Genomic DNA, 17,544 nt, shown 5'->3' on the forward strand with positions numbered 1-17,544 from the left:
TTGTAGCAAGTGTGGGAAGAATTCGAATTCTGCCGCATCACCAAAGATTCACAAATTGAACATTTCTTAAAAAAAGTCTATTTATCAAGTAAAATTTGTTGATAAGCCTTTCAAACACAAGATGGATTTTTTTCTCACCTTGCATATCACCTTACCATTTAATTTATGTGTTATTTCTATTATTCGAGACAACTTTGTCTCGATTAATAAAAGTAGCACATAAATTAAAAAAATTACATAAAAAGTAATAATAGGGTCCATTATTTGAAAAGTGTGTCAAGCGCTGACCAGTTTGAGCTTGGTATAAAAGATTCCCATCGTATGTTCGTTAATCTTGATTATGTTCCTTTATATACAGATGTCCCAAAACTCATGGTACTTACGTTAGGAGAGGATAGAACAGAACTAAACAGAACAGAACTGTAAATCCTAGTAGAATATATGGTTCGAACGTAAGTCGCAACTCACTAGAGCGAGCCTCCCAGCGATCCATAAGAAGGCTGTTCACAGTACTGTCATGCAGTCAAAAAAAATCAAACTTAGAATTTTATGCATTTGGAATCAATGTATGGTTATTAAGCAGAACCTTGCCATTATTATCATTAAGGGAAACGTAAATGAGCTGAGATATTTCCCGCGTGCAAGATTCAGTTCTCGCAAGATTCAGTTCTCGCGTTGATACGATGCACAATTTCGTCACCGTTACAGATGGCGTTCTTAGATACCTGCCACGTCCAGTATCCTGCATGTAACTTTAAAAAACCTCTAGCCGAGTTGTTGGGGTCTTCGTTAAAATATCCTTGCAACAGGAACTACATAACATAGTAAACTTCTTATCGCCAGAACAATATATATCAGTTTTTTGGCATTCTATTTTAGCTTTCATAGCATTGAAAATAGAAAAAAAACAGTTGTCTATCCACTTTTCTCGGAATCAATCGTTGTATTTTCAATTGCTCGGCAAAGAGCCGTCATGGCTCAGGGGATAGAGCGCTCGCTTTTCAATGATGTGAACCGGGTTCGAATCCCAGCAGTGGCTGATAGATATCAAAGCCTCATCCGCGTTGCACAGACCACAGTATTGACTTAAAAAATCCTCAGTGATAAACGGATCACGGGTTAGAGTCACTTTGCCATCACGCTAACTGTGGGAGGTTTTCGTGGTTTTCCACTTCATGTAACGCAAATACGGTTAGTTTCATCCAAAAGCCGTCCACGAAGACACATTTCTGCCAATACTTGCTCCGGGAAATCCCTTATCTTCTAGATTGAATTCAAAATTAAAAGGCTACTGAGTTGAACATTAGTAGTCGTGAACCCAAAAATTGGGTTGGCTGTTCAATGTCGGTTATAAAATTGCATGACAGAGTAACTATTTTTAATTGCTCTGTGGATCTCCGATCAGATGAATGCTGACTCGAATTAGGAGAAGGCAGATATTCATTTCATGTACGGAACTGCAGACGACATTGCAAGAGAAGCTCTAAGATCTGTAACGGACCCGATTGCGCATCGTATCAGTGCGAGGACTGAATCTAGCACGAGGCAAATGTCTCAGGCCGTTTATGTTTCCCGCAATACGTTGTGGCGAATACTACGAGATCAAGGAATACATCTCTACCATGCGCAGAGAGTTCAGGGCCTAGATTATCAGGCACTGATCAATTTTACCACGTGGTTTCTCCAGCAGATGTCTGTGGACCCCAAGTCGTTGTGCACAAGTGTTGTTCACTGAGGAATGGACATTTACATGCTATGGTATTTCAAATATCTACAGCTATCATGATTGGGCAACTGAGAGCCCGCACATATTGCGTCCAAGTCTGTTCCAACAATGTTTTCAGGCTAAATGTTTGGCGGAATGGTGTACGATCATCTGATTGGGCCGTACCTACTGCAAACACGCCTGGAGAGAGATTCATACCTTGTGTATTTGCGAGAGGTGTTAGCGGAACTATTTACTTGCGTTCAGTTACAAATCAAACAACGCATGTGCTTTCAATACGACGGGACTCCTGATTATATTGTAGATGTGCGTAACGCCATAGATATCATGTATTGGAGATGACGAATAGGTCGTGGTGGTCCAATCAACTGGTTGATACCTGATTTGTCATTTGCGCACTTTTTTTTCTAGCGTCATAAGAAGTGAGCCTCATCTACGACGATGGTCCCATGGATTTTGTTGAAGTCCTTGTTTCCTCTGATATCAGTAGCTGCTGACACCACAAGAGAAATGCATACCCAAGTCTAAATTCTTGATGGTTCCATCAAATTTTTTTGATGGTTTATGTTGGTTTCAGTGCGACTCATGATGGTTACCATCATCCAATATTTTTTATTATGTGTTCATGGTTTTTGATATGCCCACAAGCTTCCATCAATCCATGATGAAAAAATGCTACTTAAATTTATGATGGTGAACCATCAAGAGAAGTTTTATTCTCATGAAGCAACAATCCATGATGATCCTCGATGGTTCCAACTGTACATTTCCATAATGGGAATTCTTGTTGGTTCTCAGGAATCAAACCAATTTGTGTTTTTTTTATATTGGACCATCATAAATTAATCTGAATCCCTACATTGGGATGATAGTGGTCGCTCTAGCATTTGATTTCTAAGATACTATGATGGAAATTCGTGCTGGTTCAACCTGAACAAACGATCCAAACAAGTTGTTATTCTTATGTTGGATCATCATAAATCAGTCACATTGAGGTGATGGTTACTTATGTTAGTTACCATAAAAAGTATAATGTTTCATGATGGAATTATTGATCATCAACACAAAGGCAATGTTAGTGCATCAATGGAAAACTATCAAAAATTTTGACTTAGGTGGAGTTTTCGCTAATCCCTGCGTTAATGTCGTCGGTTGCAAGTTAGAGCAGTTCTCGTGATGGGGGTCTTACCGTTTAATTTCATTTTGTTAAAAATACTTTTCTTTATTTTATAGGTTTTTTACCATTCCAGTCTCTGCCTACCTTGTTTCCCATCCTTTCGTGACACAACATGTTTCGTTCTCTAGCGATTTACGATCAAGGATTGTAGGGTGATTCGTGTTTGTATAGTTGTGTTCTATCACCTTCTAACCTATAAACCTCACATTGTATATACATGCGTAATATAAAGAAAATAATCGGTCTTTTTACACCGACTCCCTGGAAAGCAATGTTTATTTTTGGTTGCTTTTTGGTTATTTCAATGCAGTTTAAGAAATTTCAGCATTTTGAATATGATGTTATGATACGCGATTTTTGATTTATCACTTTTTTCATACTCTCAAATCGCGACAGTTTCATTGAAAAACCCACCTTTTTTTGTATCTATTTCTGGTCATTTTCAAAAATAGGTACAAAAAATAGGTTTAAGGTCAAAATATCACATTTAACAAATCACTTTTTTTTTTACCCACAATGCACCGGTTCGACGCTTTCATATTTCCTTAGCAGCACATCTTGACTGTTTTTGTCCATTCTGTTTCGTTTCATTTCCGACATTTTGATGTATGATTGGATATTATTACGAGACGCAATTTGGAATTTGAGTGTTTGCTTTTCCGCCATTTCCACATGATTTTTCGAAATTTGATATCTATATATAAATTTGAGAAATAAGGGGCAAATTATTAACTTGGCAACATTTTTTCTTAAATAAATCTTTTTATAAAGTTGTAATTTTTTTAAAAATTGTCACTTTTGAGCTAATTTTTTTTGTAAAAATAATAGCTATAGTCGACTTACCTCGAACCTAGTAGTAAATAGTCCTATTTTAGTTGCTATCAGTGGCTTTATCTTCCCTCTTACGAAACTAAAGGCCAAAACCTGGAATAGCAAAGGAAATAGTTAGAAATCAAATATTGTAATTAGTATTTCAAAGCGCACAATTTTAGAAATTCCCTAAGGAAATTGAGAAGGAGGATAACTCGAAAGAGATATAGATTAAGTTCTCACTATATTTTGATTAGAATTTTCGATTTTTGTCTGACAGGCTAACAAAAATTGGGTGGGTTAACGATTTCCTATAAAAGTCTAACGTCAACAGGGAAAATTCTAATTCTTAGTTTTTTGATTAAAAATAAGTTTAAACTATTTCCATTTTTTGCGGTATGGAATAACTATGAAGAAACAAAGAGCAATTGTTTAGAGGAAAATTTTATCAGTACAGGTAAAAAAATTAAGCTTAAACTTTAAAAGGCCATAATTACTTTTTGGTGGAAAAGTTAACGATTTTTTTTTTTGGGGGGGGGGGGACAAAATTCAGACAAGTCTTATTACTTGCTTTGTAGCCTATCTTGGTGGATGTTTCAACGCAGGATTAAAAAATTTTTTATAGGTTAAGGTTTAGAGGGTCGAATTCGAGCTTATTTGCAGTTTATAAAGTAGCTAATATTTGTCTTAATCATTATTTTTTAGAAGGTGGGGTAACGATTTCCGAGCATGGATTAACAGCGGTAGAATGGAAATGTTTCGTTTTTTGGTAATATTTCAGACAACTTGCGTCGTTGTAAAGTTTAAGTAGGCTAAAGATTTTCTTAATTGGGTGTATAATACGGTACTGGTTTAATATTTTAAATTTAAAAAAAATGCTTAGATTAATCAAATGTGTACAAAATGCTGGTTTGGCCATTATTGTTTTTGAATAGGTTATCTACCGTGGACATTTACTGTCTTAATATTGACCAAACTTTAAAGGCAATATTAAAAGTTTCAGTTTTTAATCAATAATTAGCTAAAACTTATTTTAGTTTTGAAAAGTTTTGGTGATCGAAAGTGATCACGATTTCCTACAATAGGCTAACGTTTTGAGACACAAACTCTAACTTCTGATTTTTGTTGTTATTGAAAACCAGTTTTTGACGTAGCTTTCTTTTTTTTGGGGGGGGGGAAGAGGGTTGGCTGAGAAAAACTCTTTAGTGGGTAAACATGAGAGGCTCAATAGGTTAATAATTGTAAATTAAATTTGTAAATGTGGTTGAAAAATTAGCTGTGTTAATTCGGTGACGAAACACTTTGGTGCACAAACATGGGATTACGGAATGGTACAACGAGGAGAAAATTTAGCTTTCTTTCAAAGTGTCATATTTTTTTTAAAGAAACTAAAAGCGATTTTGGCATTAATTTTTATTCTGGTGGAAGTTATTTTTTTTTAAAGCAATTTTATACAACGGGCTAACGTTTTAGGGCATAACTCAAACTTGTGGCGTCGTGGACAAAAATTCTGTAAGATTTTTTTAGGCATACCATTTTTTGGCGAATGGGCCAAATTAAAATTTTGGAGAAACGGTTTGATGGGTTAACGATATCCTATACTAAGCTTAACATTTTGAGGCATAATTCATTCGTGATTTCTGGGTCAAAAATGAGCTAAAACTGATTTTGGATATAAAATTTTTTAGCGGTCAGGCAAACGGTATTTTTTAATGGGATAACGTGCTTTTACGATTTACTATAAAATGGACTGATCTTTAGACCAAACTAACCTTTTGACCAAAATCCAAACCTGTGGTTTCCAGGTCAAAGCCCCCTCTTTCCCGTCAAAATCAAGGGGTGGGCTTTCGTCTCCCATTTCTCGTGCCCGTGATACTTCCGGGATAGAGCGTTCAAAAGTAAAGCACCAAAAAGGTTTAAACATATCCGTCTGTTGTGCCCGAATTTTTTTAAATTCTTTTATTACACACAAGATGGCTGCACCAGATTATCTTCAATGTAACAGCTTATTTTAAGCGTGATTTCAGCACTAACCCTATATATGTATTTCGTTCACTTAGCTCCTGCATCTGATTGATTAAAAAGGAAAACACGTAAAAAGATGACATACTGGATTGTGCAGATTTTCTTTTGCTGTTAGGTATAGTTCCAGATGCCATATGTTCTCTGGTTTATTTGATCAAAAGTTCTCTAGAACTTGCTACAACCGTAACTTTTTTCTAAAGGTTAACTGAGGAAAAAGTTTAGCTGGATAAAAACTTTCCTCGGTGTGCTTACATATCGCAGAATGATTTCAAATGCTGCTTCAAATCAAAATTTTTAATTCTCAAACATAATCCATTTATCTGAAGTTGGATACAGAATGCTTTGCCGTAACTTTTTGGCATTTGTAACAACAAAAATTGCTAGGTTAACGATTCCCTATTAACTGTAATATTTGGAGAAAAATTTAAACACGTGGTTGTTTGGTCGAAAATGAGTGAAAACCTTTTATGACCTTCTCTTTTTGTTAGATATAGTCAAAACGGTTTGATTTTGAGTTCAAATTCAAACTTTTATCTTTCTAAATCATAAAGCGGTCAAAACATGTACAGACCGAAATTTTTGTAGCGTGTGCTAACAATTTCTCTCTTGTGTTTTCTAGAATTTAGCTAAAACTTGTTTTGACTATAACCATTATTTTGAACGGTGGCCTACAAAAGACTGATGAAGCAAAAAACCCACCAACGTTCATCTGCTTCCTTTAAAGATTTTATAAAATATTTTTGCAACACATTTTAAGACGAACTTTATATCAAATTAACATAATACCTTAAAAAATCAGCCGAGGCTATGTAATCTCAATTTTTATAAGTTGCGCGTAATATAACTTTTTAAAGCACAGAGCAGTTGCTTTTTAAAAATTCTCATAATACTTTATTTCAGCCGTGATGGCTTAGGGGATTGAGCGATCGCCTTCCAATGAGGTAAATCGGGTTCGAATCACAGCAACAGCTGGTCGATACGAATTCCGCATCCGGCTTGCGCAGACCGGTTAGTTTGCACCGATATTTTATGCCGCAGGTCTGGCATAAATTATCTTCGGTGGTAGTCGGATCATGGGTTAGAGTCCCCTTGCCGTCAAGCTAACCGTGGGAGCTTTTCGTGTTTTGCCTCCCCATGTAACGTACATGCGAGTTAGTTCCATCAAAAAGACCTCCATCAAGGCAAATTTCTCCCAATACTTGATCCAGGAGTTCCTTTGTCTTCTGGATTGTGTTCAAAATTACAAGGCTACGAAGCTGAGCATTAGTAAACGTAAAGTTAAAATTAGGTCTGCTGTTCAAAGAAGGTTATAAAGTGAAATAAAAAATATTGCTAAGGGATCGATTATTCTGAAATTAAATCGCTATATGGTATTTGATATAAATTTCATTAAGGAAATATAAATGTTATATCAGTCAGGCTAACCGTGCAGTCAGGCTAACCGTGAGAGATTTTCTTGGATTTCCTCTCAATGTAACGCAAATGCTGGTTAGTTTCACCAAAAAAGCCCTCCAAGATAGTACATTTTCTCCCAATACTTTATACAGGAGTTCCCTTGTCTTCTGTATTAGTTTCAAAATTACAAGGCTACGAAGTTGAATATTAGTAGTTGTACCCCCCCCCCCCCCATAAAAAAAAAGAAAAAAAAACTGGTCGGCTGTTCAATAACGGTTATAAGTTATTAATTAAAATGTGCAGGACCAGTGCGTTTACCGATCACGAATATTTTCGTGACTTTTACCTCACATTCGATGATTTTCAAGGATATTTGGAGTAAATAATTTCCAAGATTCAATTTCTCTAACGGATCTGATGTATCGAATAATAATAATTAGTTTTTATAAAGAGGTTGCAATTAATATATCCACTGTAAAAGAGATTTTTGCTTGTTACGCAAGAAAGTCTGAGGACAGATATAGCAACGCCTGCTTGAGAAAAATCCTAACAACTGATTTTCTCCGTAGCTGTGACGTAGGAACTATAGGAGGCGATGAGGGTCGGGCTTTACTACCCAATCCTTCCAGAATTCTGTTAATTCCCTAGCACAATCTTTCTTTTTAATACAATGAATTGCCTTGATAAATTTGGTTATTCTTTTTATTTCATTTTATCAATCTCAAATCTGTAATTTAGTTTCAGAACAAAATTTACCAATGAAAAGAAAAAGTTTTTGAAGTGTTGCTTGTGTTGAATAAATAAGATGTAATGCTTATTTGGAGAGTCATATGCACTACGATAAAAAGTTCTCAAACTTTTAAGTATTGAAGTATGGTGCAAAAGTCTGTACGCATGCATCAAATTTGATTAAATTTGTTAATGTCTCGTGTGATAAAAATTTCTTTTTATATTACATTCAAAATAAGCAGTTAAGGTGACAAGGAACTTTCAAATAAGCAAAAATTTGCCAAAAAAATTTATTTTTCACTTTTTATATTTTCGAAACCTAGGCATTTAACTGAACATTAGAAAAAAAAAATCTTGAATTAGAGCAAAATTGACAAAGTCATGGCCATTTCTGGTTTGACCACGCCCCTTTGGCGCCTTGCAATGAAAAAGTAGTAAAAGTCATTTTTCTCAAAATGTCTTTTTTGACAAATTTACAAATTTCAAACTCCTCCAGCGAAATGAATTTTTATTCTATTAACCTGAGAATTTGATGCTATACATTTATGAATATTATTAACATTTCGTTGGAAAAGTTTCTTGAATTAAGTAAATAGTATTATTTTTATACATGATATTTTATAGCGGTAAGATGATTTTTTTTTAAAAATGATGTTCTTTTTATTGCTTTTTTTCTGTTATTTGTTTCAATAATAAAATTAAAAAAAAGTACTCCCAACAATTTTTTATATTACCTAATATGTAATATTTTAAAGGAATTTTGTCATTTTAACAAAATTTCAGACGTGTTTTTTTTTAATTTCGGAAATTTTGAAATATTTTTTTGAAATTTTGTATATAAATTGTTTTTACAATATAGATATATACTGAGAATTTCAATATACTAAAAATTTCAAATTCCCTTGAGAATTTCTAAAAATTTTTTTGAAAGTCCATTGTCGCTTTAAGTGCAGATATTTTCTAATATGCAAATTCTGGACCAAATACTTGTGAATTTTCCTCTCATTTTTAGCATTCAAACTTTCGTGAATATTTCATTACTCCTTTATCAGGAAATTAAAAAAAAAATGTTATCTTATGACCTTACACCAACATGTTTAAAAGAAAACACTTTATTATGTTAAAAATTACTTCCGAGATATGTTAACACTACCGAGGGTGAGGGTTACTAAACGTAACTCCCTCTATGCTATGTAACTCCCTGTACTATCACTATAACACAGTTAAAAATTTCGATATACTACTTGCAAAAATTACGTCCTTATTTCTTAAAGAAAAATCTTTTATCCTCGACAAAAATGCAAATAATAATTTTAGAAATATATGTCGTTGATTTTTTAGATGAATTAAAACTCAATTTTGTCTGTAAAAAGAAAAGTACCGCGTAGTTTTTCATCAACAGTGTCACACGATCAACCAAGTGGTAAATGATAAACTAATGGTTATTTAAGGAGCCAAGAATATTGGAATTACCGCTCATTTAGAAAGAACTCCAATCATTGGTATGTGTGGACATGGAATCATCCTCTCATATAGTCTTTCTAAACTTCTGTTGCCAACCTGTAAAAAAATTAAAAACTATTTAAAAAAAATAAAAATGTTGATTTTTTTTCTCTTTTTTGCATTAGAAATTAAAAATAATTTTTTAAAATCCATTTATTTATTATTATATAAAAGTATCTTCCGTCCAATAAGTCAATCGGTAAAAGTGTAAAGAATCACAATAAATTAAAAAAAAAAAAACATTTAGGAAAAAGATTGAGTTCATTTTTTGTAATTTAAATTATATAAAGCAATGTCATGAAAATAAACTATTTCAATAATCTGAACGAGTAGTTGTATCAAAGAATATACATAGGGAAAGAACTCTAGCTTTCATTGACATGATGTAAACAAGTTCCCCAATGTTAGGTGCCTTCTTGTATATAAAGGAGAAAACAACATTTAGGGGTAGAGCAGCAGAGGTTTTTGAAACGAGTTTGGACCATCCTCTCCTCTTAACCAATACTAGGAATATAGTTCACTCTGCAGGAGTTGACACTTGGCTCCACCATCTCGGAAGCAGAGTTCATTTCAGCGCGGGAGTAAGAAGAGAAGCATCTCCGTGCTTGAAATTGAGACAACCTTTAATGCAAGTCAAACACAAACAGTTAATTCTTTTTCAGTCACTTACTTCGCTTTATCATCTGCTATTACAGCTTTCGTTTCTCTAGCTAATAAAAATATATTTTAAATTTAAAAACTGCTGTTTTCACAGAAAAATGTCTCAAAAAAAGACAAACTATTCACTCAAAAGAGAGAAATATCGTTAAAAAAATGGCGCGAAATATCAAATTTAGGAAATATTTAATGTTAAAAAAAATGAACATGAAGTTTGCGAAATAAATATTTTTGCCGTAACGCGCCAAATAGCAACCCTGAGCAGCGATGGTTCAGGGGATAGAGCGTTCGCCTTCCAATGAGGCGAACCGGGTTCAAATCCCAGTCGATACGAATTCCGCATCCGGCTTGCACTGACCACAGTGCTGACGTGAAATATCCTCAATGGTAGACTGATCATGGGTTAGAGTCCTCTTGCGTCATGCTAACCGTGGGAGGTTTTCGTGGTTTCTCTCTCCATGTAATGCAAATGCGAGATAGTTCCACCAAAAAGTCCTCCACGAAGGCAAATTTCCTCCAGTATATGATCCAGCAGTTCCCTTGTCTTCTGGATTGGATTCAAGATTACAAGATTACAGAGCAGGGTTCGTGATTTTTTTGCATTTGCGTTACATAAAGCAGAAAAACCACGAAAATCTCCCATGGTTAACCTGACGGCAAGGGGACTCTAACCCATGATCCGTCTACCATTGCTGATATTTTACATCAGCCTTGTGGTCAGTGCAAGCCGGATACAGAATTCGCATCAACCAGCCATCGCTGGGATTCCAACCCTGTTCATCTCATTGAAAGGGTGAACGCTCTATCCCCTGAAAATTGCTTCGTTTGATGTTCCAAAGCAAGTTTCTTTTTTTATTTTTGTGGGCAGAAGTTATTTTTTCATGTTCTTAAATTATTTCGTTCATTATCATTGTAAATCTTGTAAGCAAAGGAATAATTGGAAATCGAATTATTAAGATTGAGTCCTAGAACGTGAAGATCCGATCATTAGATATAAAGTTATTCAGGGTGTTCCATTTCACGATATTTCACGATTTCTTATCATTTCCTTAATTAAATATTCACTGTCAAGAAGAACTTAGAGTTCAAAGGCTAAAAAAAAAAATTCGTCAAAAGTACTTTAGAATAAAAAATTATCTCATGTAAAAGATGAATTACCATTTCTTAATAACTTCTCATGCAGGTTAATTTTTTATTCCAAAACATTTTAAACATTTATGGGAATTATGCTAATCAGTAACGTACGTATGTCTGCGAAAAGTATTGAAGTAGTAACTATATTTTTAAGAAAAGTAGTTAGAGTTAACTACAATTGTAATAAAGTAGTTGTAATTAACTACAAAGAAAATGTAATTTTATCGACCACTGTGCACCCTTTTATTCAGAAGCCGGCCCATATTACATTATCTTGTTTACTTCGATAAATTGTCACAGTTATTGTCAATATTGCTTTGGATTAGTTTTTTTTTTACTTACATCTATGGCCTTTCAAAATTTAGGAGGAATTAATTCTTTGCTCGATTTACGCTAATAATTTGATCTGATTGATAATCATCTAGAATTTCTAGAACTACAGATCTATTAACTTTTTAAAAACATAAAACTATTCTGTCCGTATTTTTTTCTGTCATTGAAAAGAGATAATTTATTTTTACCTTTTCAATGTAAACTTTAACATTTCCAATTCAAATCTTTAGTTTGAAATCTTTTTCTTATGGGAGTTTCCTTCATTTGATTTTTTTATTAAATATTTCAACTGAAACTGTTTTTTTCATTATGCGTTTTAATATTTACCTGTAATAGTTATTATTCACATTATATATTTTGATTAATTTATCTTTTTCTTTAATAAATGTGACATCTCATCAGATACTAAACATTTAAAATGAATTGATTCATTTGGAGGTAAAAAATATATTTTATTAATTCAATATTTGTATTTAAACTTTGCATGTAATATTTGCATTGGGAAGCAAATTGATTTATCAAATAAAATATAATTGAATATACATGCATGATTTCATTTCTAATCCCAAAATTTACTTATTTTCGATTTTAAAAATTAAACGTAAATTTTTATCATTGTCTATCAAAAAATTAAACATTTTTTATTACATTAAATAAATAATCTCAAGAAACTAAAGCATTAACCTATTATCCGATTGAAAACTTTGTTCGTTTCAAAAAATACTCAAACAAGAAAAAACAGTATACAGGTTTCAAGCGCTCATAAACAGGCGCCCATTTCCAGGACGTGAATCAGAAGAAACAAATATGGTTTGAAATATAAAACTAAGAGCTCCTATTTAAAAATGAAATAAATAAAGGGAAGATACAAAACTAGAAAAAAACCACAGTAGCCAAAAGAGAACAAAAAAGATAACATGATCATTTTTCCACCTCTGTTTATCATAAGCGTTTTAACATCTCATATTAATTCTAATCACCCTAATTGTCAGAATATTTCTGCGTTTCATACTTCCGATTTGCGCACACTTAACTTTTACAATCTTCTAACTTTACTTAACCTAAGAAATTAACATCCAACTAAGTAACATAACAACTAAGATTTTAAAGTCCTTTTTAGGTAACAAATACCAAATTTAGGTCTCTTAAAGATCCTATTAGCTTTAATGATCACTGGGGGCATAGACTACATTCATTGTCAGCGTGACATTGGCTACATCGGAACCAGACGCCCTTTAAAATGTAGACTTAAGGAATACGATAGTCCGTTATCAAAAAATCACCGATTGCTGCAAAGTGTGGAAATTATGGGTATAAATTAAATTTCGATGTCAAAATTATTTCCACTGTCACATCAGTAGCTCATTTTGATGCCCTGAAATCTTGTTTAATTCAAATGAATGCTTGAGCTGCGATCGCTCAACACCTTCCAATGGACGTGAGCAGGGTTCGAATTCCAGCTATGACTGGTCGATACGAATTAATCATCTGGCTTCCACCGACCACAGCGCTGATGTGAAATATCGTCAGTGGTAGACGGATCATGAGTCCCCCTTGCTGTCAGGCTAACAGTGGGAGGTTCTCGGTGGTCTTCCTCTCCATGTAACGCAAACGAGGCCTCACAAAGTTTCTCCCAATATTTTATCCAGGAGTTCTCGTTTTCTGGATTGGGTTTAAGATACCAAGTCTACGTAGTTGAACATTAGTAGTCGTAAACCCAAAAATTGGGTCCGCTGTTCAACAATGGTTATAAAATAAAATAAAAATTAATACTTATTCCCTTGTTAAAGATCCTCACCAACTCTCCATAACGAGTGGAAATGCATTTTACCTTGATTTGCTCTTCTCGGCCACTACGGTTTTTCTTGTTCTGTGAATTTTTTTTATCTCTTTCGGCTAGAGTGAATTTTTTTTCTTGTTTTATTTCTCATCTTTATTTTTTCCTTTTCTCGTTGGCAACTTTTCGTTTTATATTTCAAATCACTTTTGTTTCTTTTCATACACGTTTGGCATGTCTAGAAAATGGCTCCTGTTTTGAGCGCTTGAAACATTTTCCTATTAATATGGTTTTCGAAGCGAATGAAATTTTTAATCTTGTAAAATCTTTGTTGCAATTCAAAAATGGAGCGTTTACGTTACTTTCAACTAAATAATGCTTAATAATGTTTGATAAATAATTAGCCGAAAATACGTCCTCACTCAATTTATTTTATAACAAACAAACATCTTTAAATTATATTTAGTAGGGGTGCACAGCCTTTTTGAGTGAAGGGCCCCATAGACAGCTGATTAACCAACGAATGGTCGCAAGCTGAAGTACTTAGACAAACTTGTTTATTAATTGTAAGTAGTGTTTTCTATATAATCATTGTTCAAGGCACTAAATTCTCATCAGATAACCTTGTAATATGTTGGCATAAAATCAAATATTTTTGAACGTTTAAAATAAAAAGCTTCAAAACTGATTACTTTGAAAATATAAGACAATCAGAATCAATTTTTCAAGAAGAAAATTAGACAAATTAAAATAATTAAAAACAATGAGAAAATTCATGTTTTTTATATCACATTACATAATACAAAAGTGCATTTGTTCATAAAATTAAATTCAAAAAAATAAATATTCGAGTTATTAAAATAAATGCAAGTTAAATACTTTAATTTAAAGAAAGTTCATAAGGTTAAAAATGATTAAAATTAAAATAAAAACCCCTTTTAGCTCAAAATAAGATTCAACGTTTATTAAGGAATATATTTAAATTTTAAAATATTTATTTTAACTAAATTATTAGAGGCGAAGGCTGAGAAAGGAAAAAAAAAGAAAGAAAACATTAATTTTGAAGGAACTATTTTCCTTAATAGTAAAAAACTGACGAGATACTTCTTTACAACTCTTTGGGACCAATGCTTTTACATAACACTATTTAGAATTAATACTCATGTATTAACAATAAATTAAAATTTACATTACTTCATGTTACTTATCTTGATTACATTTTTTTACAGTTAAAATTTAGTGATATACAAATCATTTCCCAGCACATCATCATAATTGGCATAAAATGGCCTACGTAGGTAAAAAAATGCTTTAAAAAATTTCTTAATGCTTATCCTGCAAATTGCAAAATTTTCAAATAGTGTGATGGTTTTATCTACTTGATCATGTGATAGCTTTTTCGAACCATTAAGTGAAAATTTAATGATTTTATTAAAAGAATTTTCCTTAATTTTGAACAAGCCAAATTCATTTTGGAAAACAGTCTTTCGACAGAAGCTATTATTATGAGCAGTATTAAACTTAAGGATTTAAAATATCAGGATTTTTTTAAACCGTGGGGAGAATCGTAGAAAGAACTTCCCTAAAAACTATAAAAATCCCTTTATATTTACAATGAAATCGGCATAAATATAGCGCGTCAAAAAGAGATGTATTTAAATGCTTGATTCGAAAATTAAAGTGTCGCAATAGCGTATAAAAATATTGGGACTTTCTGAACCTTGAAGAAATGTGTAGCAATAATTGCCAAAGTAACGATTCGTAAATAATTTGATTCGCGATAAAATCGTCATAAATAAACCATGTTAAAAATGATTATCTAAAAGAGCGATTCGTTATTCGCTGTTCATAATAATATATCGTGCTAAAAATATCCAAAGTTTAAAAACCATGCGAAATGTGTCGCGATAATTTCAGAAAAAAGGATTAAAAATCATTCAGATTTGAGATGAAGTTTGCGCAAATAAAGCATTTCATTATAAAGCATTTAATAATAAAGAATAATCGATAATAAAGCATATTTAGCTTTAATAAAGCATTTTCATTACTTTCAAGACGTTAGTACTTAGTTCGATTTCATAAAAAAAATTGCGGTTTCCGTAACTGCGTGAAAATGGGTAGCAATAATTACGAAAAGTCATTGGATTTACGGCGAAATCGGCACACACGAAGGGCGTCAAAAGTATTGGAATTTTTAAAACTATGCGTAAATCCGCAGCATTAACCATCGGAGAAAAAAAACGATCGAAAAGCTACACTGGTTGAAATTGGGTACACCAAAAGCTTTATTGCGCAATAAAAATACAATTAAAAAAAAAATCTATAATATTTTTTTTCATTTTGCTCAGGCTGCTGCCGCGGGTCGCACATAGAGAGCATGTTGTACCCCCTACTTCAGACAATTGAAATTAAATTTTGTTAAACGAGTGTATTATACAATTGCTCAATATATCCTTCAATGATGTTTTTTCGAAAGATGCTTAGCATACATTTGCCCGGTATTCCCTACAAAGCTCGTAAAGTAACTACATAGACCCATTTGGGCAATAATTTCAAAATTAAAAAAACGTAAATATTTATAATTTAAAAGTTTATCAAATAATATAAAATTAAGAAGAGTTTTTAAGCAGCAATAAAAAAATGCATTAACAAAAAAATAATTGTGAGAATTTGCCTTTGAAATAAATGGAAAAGTATGCATTAAGCGTTTACTTGTGTGATTATTTAACAAATGCAGTTTTCTTGTAATTGAATGAGACATCTTTCTTATCCTACCACAAACACCACATTCAATTCAATTAACCCATTTTAGGCCAAGCATAGAAATTTTATAATATGTAGTATTATTTTCATTGAAATATACTTACATTGCATTCATTAAGACACAAAAAAAATGTCGTGTATAAATTTTTGTTATTTTATTTAAGAAATAAAATGGGGGGGGGGGGTATGAGCAATATTTACCAAATCAATGAACAAACCATTTAGTTGAATGCTTGTTTTTTTATGAATTTCTTTTATTTTATTTACTAACTTGCAACTGTAATCCGTCAGTAAAACATAATGATAGATTTTAAAAGGAATAATATACATTTTCAAAAAATTTCATTCGTCAATAACAGTTTTAAGTTTTAAAAAGAACTTTAAAAGTTTAAAAATTTCTCAACAGAAAGTATTTACTCCAATTGAATTACTGTTAATTTTAAAAAGTCTTAAGAACCCTTGACAATAGCAGAAAAATGAAATTAGTGAAAAAAAATACGTCGTTAATAAAAAAATAATAAAAAATGTTAATAAAAAATATTTATTGAAATGGTGCGTTTGCGCAACTTTGGCCGAAAATGGGTTGAAATCAACTAAATCTTGAGCCCACGAAATTTGAAACAAAATTTTAAAAAAATTAAGACGATTAAAAGTGATAAAAAAATTGAAAAGCGAATTAAGGCAAATGAGAAGGATTGCGCTAGACTTATGAATGAACTGGTACTTAGGACTTAAAGCGTTTAAACCAAAAATAGGTACCTATCAAAAATATTAAATATCTACTCTAAGATATAGCCGAACAGTAAATATTTTATGATAAAAAAATACCATTGTTTTTGAATCAGTAATAATTTCATAAACTATTAAAACCAAAATATCCCGATTAGCTGTCATTTCAATCAAGGGATTCATATTAATCAAGGGATTCATTTTGATCAGATTCATATTAATCAGTGGGATTTAATATGAAACAAAACTTCTTTTTTTCTTAATACTACACTGGCATTCATAACTCTGACTGTGTAATTTAAAATAACATCATTATCATAGACACCTCTTTACTGTAAGCAGTGCACACAAAAAATGAACTCCTTTAATAACTCTTGATTTAATGATCGGTTATTCGCCTTCAAAGATTCAATATTAATGTTTCGAAAGTCTACCTTTAAATAAGCTGATTATATAGAGAACCCGATATTTTAAGTTACAAAATCAGATGCGAAAACGTACTTTTTTACCTAACGTAGTATTCTTACGTAGAGCAGAGGTATTTTTTAAAAAGAAATTTGGATTTTTGACTGCCAAAATATGTGGGTATCCGTACTCTATTCCAGTTAATTTCGCAGGGGAACAATCAAAATTTAATACTCATTAATATAAATTCACTTCTTTGTATAATTCGCTAAATCTCGATAATTTTTTAAGCATAATGCACATAAATATAAAACTCATTTATCTGAAAATAATTACATGTAAAGAATAATTTTAAATACCTTTTTATTATATTATTTAACA

The 17,544-nt window shown here is 32.2% G+C and overlaps 1 long non-coding RNA gene across 1 annotated transcript in view; it reads right to left on the reverse strand.

The window, feature by feature from the left end:
* The window catches only part of LOC147802059 (uncharacterized), a 93,753-nt gene that overhangs the window by 23,857 nt on the left and 52,352 nt on the right, over positions 1–17,544 (reverse strand). The window contains exons 5-6 of the long non-coding RNA XR_015430239.1: positions 9,336–9,422; positions 3,747–3,827 (exon numbers count right to left, since the gene is read on the reverse strand). This is a non-coding gene — a long non-coding RNA (uncharacterized LOC147802059). The remainder of the gene's footprint in view (positions 1–3,746; positions 3,828–9,335; positions 9,423–17,544) is intronic.

The sequence above is a fragment of the Parasteatoda tepidariorum genome, chromosome 11 (genome assembly GCF_982258835.1).
Source record: "Parasteatoda tepidariorum strain Cologne lab strain chromosome 11, Ptep-v5.0, whole genome shotgun sequence".
NCBI lineage: Eukaryota > Metazoa > Arthropoda > Arachnida > Araneae > Theridiidae > Parasteatoda > Parasteatoda tepidariorum.